The sequence below is a fragment of the Pinus tabuliformis genome, chromosome 2_2 (genome assembly GCF_031772625.1).
Source record: "Pinus tabuliformis cultivar Carrire ecotype Pingquan chromosome 2_2, CPIR1, whole genome shotgun sequence".
NCBI classification, from domain to species: Eukaryota; Viridiplantae; Streptophyta; class Pinopsida; order Pinales; family Pinaceae; genus Pinus; species Pinus tabuliformis.
In genome coordinates, this window is record NC_142300.1 from 94,767,232 (window position 1) to 94,772,930 (window position 5,699).

The window sequence follows — 5,699 nt, forward strand, 5'->3', positions numbered from 1 at the left end:
GTATGTACAACATGGATGGGGTGATTAATGGGTTTTTCTTTGCTACTAATCATGAATTTCATCTTCTTCTCCCAACAGAGTTTTCTAAGCTGCCTAAATACTAGTATAGTAGCATATGAAAAATCAAGTTGCAAGGTTCCTTTCAGGTTTCCCCCCAAGACCGTGAGAGAAACATATCAAATTGAGGAGGAATATCAGCAACCACTACGTCCATTAACACACTCTTGGATGGAATTTGGTCTAGACTCTAGGGACACTACTGAGTCTTTGATAAGGCCAAGGCACTTCACTCTTCTTGAATCAATTGAGTATATGTCATGATAAGGTCGGGTGATACCCAATCCTAGTTTTTCCATGATATATTTTGGCATAAGGTTATGCAAGGCACCAGAGTCAAGCATGGCATTATGGAGGATGAAATCATGAAGTTTGAGACTAATATAAAAAGGTGGGATTTCACTATCTTTAGGACTTCCCTCTAAGGCTTGACCAAACATAATTGCAAGCTCATCATCGACAACATATACTGTGTCTGACATTTGGTCTACCTTCAACATTTTAGAAATCTGAAACTTATACTTCTCATTCTTTACTAATTTAGTTAGAGGAATTGAAACTTTCAACTTGGAAATTTAATTCTCTAAACTAAATAGATTAGACTTCTTATCTACCCCTTTTGCAGTGATGTCCTTTTCAATCTTCCCTTTAGCCTGAGACTCCTCCTTATGGCTTTAACTTTGAACCTCCTTATCCTTCCTCACATTGCTGGTAGAGGCTATATTGTTTTATCCCAAATCAATATGACAATCTCTTTTTTTTTTTTTTTTTGTAGGGGATCTTTCTTTGCTTTGTGTATCTTTCTATGCATTCTGCCTTTTCATATTCAATGTGATGGGTACATTTTTGTTTCTCAAATTGTATTTCTTCTACAAATGGCTAAGAGAATTCTAATCTTTGGTATTCTTTGGTTTTCACTTCCCATAGACCATCACTTGAAAGTACAAGTTGTTGATCACTTGGTATAAAAGAATCCTCAGAAAATTGACCTTCCTGATTCGGAAAAGTAGGCAGCTCATCTTCCTCCAAGAAATGATTTGCTTCTACAATTTCCTCTTCATCTTCTTCCTACCCTTTAGTGTAATTTTGCTGAAATGGAGTTATTACTTGTCCCTGAGGATCCTGATTTCACTGCTCTTTCTGCTTATTTATGAACTGTTTTTGTTGTTGTCCTCAAAAATTTGGATTCCTTGCTCAAGGCTCCACTTGTCGATCTGTTATAGACATTCATTCCATCATTATTTCCATGGTTTTGATCAAAGTATCAATTTTTACATCAGAAGACGAAGAGAGCTCTTATTTAAAGACAACTTTATTTTCACGTTTCTCAGGATTTGTTTTCGATTTCTTGATGAGTAGATTAACTTTGGCACTTATTGCATTTCCTGCATTTCTTCTAGATTTGCAGGATCTCTCTCCCTAAGCTAATATGCCATGTCTGAGTCGAAGGCATCAGGATAGTGGAGAAGTTCTAAACCAGGTGGAAGTTTCATATCATCAGGAATGAAATTATACACCATATTGAACCTTGTTATGAATTCTTGGACTGTCTCATTTGGATTTTTTTCATGGAATTATACTCTGCCAAAATCTACAGTGGAATTTTCTTTTCATTCCATTATGCTAAGAAAAACTCTATTAACCTATGAGATTTATTGATAGAATTAGAAGCCAAATTGCGAAACCATTTCTTGACATCTCCAGAAAAACTCTGAGCTATGATTCTCATCTTAGCATCTTCTTCATAAATCTTTTCAAGATTCATAAAATCTACTAATTTATCAACATGATGTTGGGCTTTGATTTTCGAACTTCCATCAAACAAAGGGAGTCTTTGGCCATAGTTTTGAGGTAGAGTAGCAGGTTGAGCAGGTAAGATTAGAGGGGAAAACGTGCCATGACTACTGGAAGATGTAGTAGAGGTACTATAATGGGTTGTGTAGGTAAATATGATGACACTAATGGAGGCGGTGGAAGAAGAGATGAAGTGGCTGATGTATTTGGAGGTGCAGTAGAGGATGAAGCAACAATTAGGTTTTAAAGCTGATATTGGATGTAAGCTTTTTCAGTGGTAATTTGAAGTTGATCAGCTAGACTCTGGAGACTATCAAATTTTAACCATAATTCATGATCATCTTTAGAAAAGAGGGATATTGAAGAAAGGAGGTGAGAATCAAATTGAAAAGGTTCAAGTACTACTTCAGAAAGGAAAGACTCAGATTTTGACCTAAAAATAGATAGCACAAACTAAATATGAAAATAAATATGCTCAATAGTGAATAAATTTTTAGGAAAAGAAGCAGTCCTTTCTAATTTTCAAGTTGTACTTTCAGAAATAGCTGACTTGAGTTTTCTAAATAACTTTTTTGGGTCATCAACAATAAAAGGTGGATTTGGGTCAAGATTGACCTACTATGTATTTTAGGAGCCAGAATTTTCCCACCTTAAACTTGATAAAATTTCTTAAATCGACCTATCTTTAGATACTAGAAGATTTCACCTACAAAACCAGTCTTCTTGAATTCTCTAATTGAATCAATCCCAAGAATGATATATCAGTTGTTTCCCCAACAACGGTGCCAAAATCTTATCCTCTATAATGTCCTAGGCTGAGGGGGAGATCGAAAGAGGTAACTTCAAACTACTTTTAGTTCAACAGCTAGCCTTGCTTAACTAGAGACGGGTCTCTTTAAGGATTTCATAGTCAATGACTTGAAGAGAAATGGATTTCAGGCTAGATATAATAGTTTTAGTTGAGTTTTTGAAAATTTTGGGTTTTTGGGTTGGTGGACCAAGGATGAGAAAAAGAAATTAGGTTAAGCTCTCAGAGGTTTGCAGTAGCAAACATAAAGAGGAGAAACATAAAAGTGTCTTGTGATGGATTTAAGAGTTTGGTCAATGTAGGGTAGGGTATGAAAAGCTTATAAGGTCATAATGAGCATGTTACCATGAATTCATTAATCTAGAAGAAGAAATACACAGACATGATTTTCCACATAAACAAATATTTGAATATAAATAATTTTGCCTATATAATTGTAAGGAAAATAACTGAGGAAATAAAAAGATGTTAAGATATATGGAATCATTCATAAGAAATTGATATAGAAAGAAAAAAACATCACAAACTCACTACGCATGTATTCCTGAAAAATAGTTGCAACTACTCCTTTGATTAAGTGTGTGAAAGCATAAGATACACGTCCTCTCCTCTAAAGTCAAAACCTTCTCTCTGAATGAGAAATGATACATATAGACTCAAACAAACAGCTTCCCCACCTTTGGGGGTCAAATCCATAAGTGGTGGAACATTTTCCAAGAATCTCTCAACCAACAAGTGAGAGTGAGAAGGTCAAAAACAAACTCTTCACTTAGACTTTGATTTGAGTGTCGCTTCAATTCTAAGGCCTAATTAACCATAAAAACAACATAGCATACTAATTTATTCATGATTACACCATCTAGACTTTGAACTACTGAATTTACATCATTAAGTTACCTTTTACCAAGTCAAACTTCTGAGAAATGACACAATCGAATTTTTAATTGAAAACTCAGAAAATTGCAGAAGCGTAGCACCAACTTTGAGGCCACGTTTAGGTACCTTGCTGAAATCAAATTTTAAATCTTAGAATGGTCAACTATCCGCACATTTATAGTTTCCATATCATCTTGTATTTTTTAAAATTTCCCATTGGAAGACCTTCAGAAACTGATTCTCCCAAGGTGTCTCCAAAAGCGTAGCACCTCTCAAAAAGAAGGGCAAAATTTTGATTTTTGACCCCTTTTTCTCACTTTTCTCAAAATTCGAGCCCTATCTAAGAAATATGATGAAATGGGATTTGAGAGGAGGCCACCATATTTCCAAAAATTCAAGCCACTTGTCATTTGTTGCTCTGAGGAAAAAGAACAATGCCAAGGCACTGTGTTTCTGTAACTAGTGCAATTCTGAGTTTTGCACCAAAATTCGCAAAAAACCAAAAAATGTTTAGAAAACTCCGAAAATTGGTCCTGAAGTTCTAAATGAGGTATATTATTCTCTTATGGATTCTTAAGAAATAATTGTCAAGTTGTCCCTCCCATGTTTGTATTTTAGTGTTTCCTTTAGCGTGTTTTGCATTTGCTTAAGCTTGATGTTGCAAATCATGTTTCTCGTTTGGTGATGGTGGGCCATGTGCCTCAATAACTGGTTGTCCCTATTAGCCTTGTCAGTAAGATTCTCTATATGGCCATTGAACTTACCTAGCCAATACTCTCTATCTTCATTAATTTCCAAAGAAATTATGTCTTCAATGTCCAAGTCTTCATCTTGTAGGTTTTGGTCTTTTTCTTTCTGCAATGCTCTTTTGAGACCCTTTGTCCTTGGATTATTCTTTCCAACCTAGTTTTCCTATTCATCATGCTCATCATGCTCTAACAATTCTTTATCTTTGTCTTCTTTCTTCAACATCCTGGATTTCTCTTTCTCCATGATTAGTTGTTTGGCCTTGAGTTGACTATTTTCTTGCTCAAGGAAAGAAATGATAAATCTGGCCCTTCCCAAATTGTCCATTAGCTCTCTGATTTAGGAATCCTTCTCCTTGATAATTTGTTGCAAGTTTGAATGCTCATTTATTGCCTTGAAGTCAAATAGTTCAAAATCATGCTCAATTAGCTCCTCGTCCCATAAATGTGATCCTTTTTGTGCTGATGTAGAAGGCTTAGCCCTTTTCTCAACTTGAGAAGTAAACACAAACCTTTTTCCTCTCCGATATATTTTGGTCACCTCAGGTTTAGGTGCCTTGGGAACCTCCTCTAATTTTCTTGATGACCCTACCTCCATAGGCTGCGCCGATGTGTCTTGGTGATGGCTTGATGAAGTAGTTTCATGTCACTGCAAAGCTACTTCAATGAAGGTATCCCATGCCATGTTCTTTTCTGCCAACTGATGGAGGACTACAACCTTTATCTAACTGTGCTAGAAAAGGCTAGAGTAATTCTCTTTACTTTTCATTTGCACCTTCTCATAAATTTTGATAAGACTTCGACATAAGTAGTTACACAAGTTGAGAGGATTCACAGCTATGAAATGCATTAGTAGCCTAATTTGATATTGATACAGTCTGGAAAATCTCCCCTCACAGGTGAAAATGTTCATTACAACGTTCATCAGTGGTGAATACATTTCCAACAGGTATCTAAATGGAATGATGTGTGAATGAGCCTCTTTGTAGGGTGATTTTAAGAAAGGTTTGTATTTATCAAGGTCTAGGCTCATGCCTTTGAACCAATGCTCCCCATGATTAGGTATACATGTGGCAAGAGAGATGGCAACTATTGATAATGTAAATTCAATCCCTGCTATAGTGGATTTTTTCCCTTTCATATTGGCGTCAATCCAATTAGTGAGCTACTCATGAAAACCTACTTCAACCATTCTTTGAAAAAACCCTAGGCAACTGACATATTCAAAGAATTGTCTAATGAATGGTGAAGAGTTGATTTCACTGTAGTTTCTAGGCTCATACCTTAGAATCCTCCCTCCTTTGTGGTGTTTTCTCTTTTCTGATGGTGAAGAATCTCCCTCCATTTTCAAAACCCTAGATGATAGGAAAATGGAAAAATCTATGAGGAATGAGTGAAATGGTGAAATGAGGGAGTTA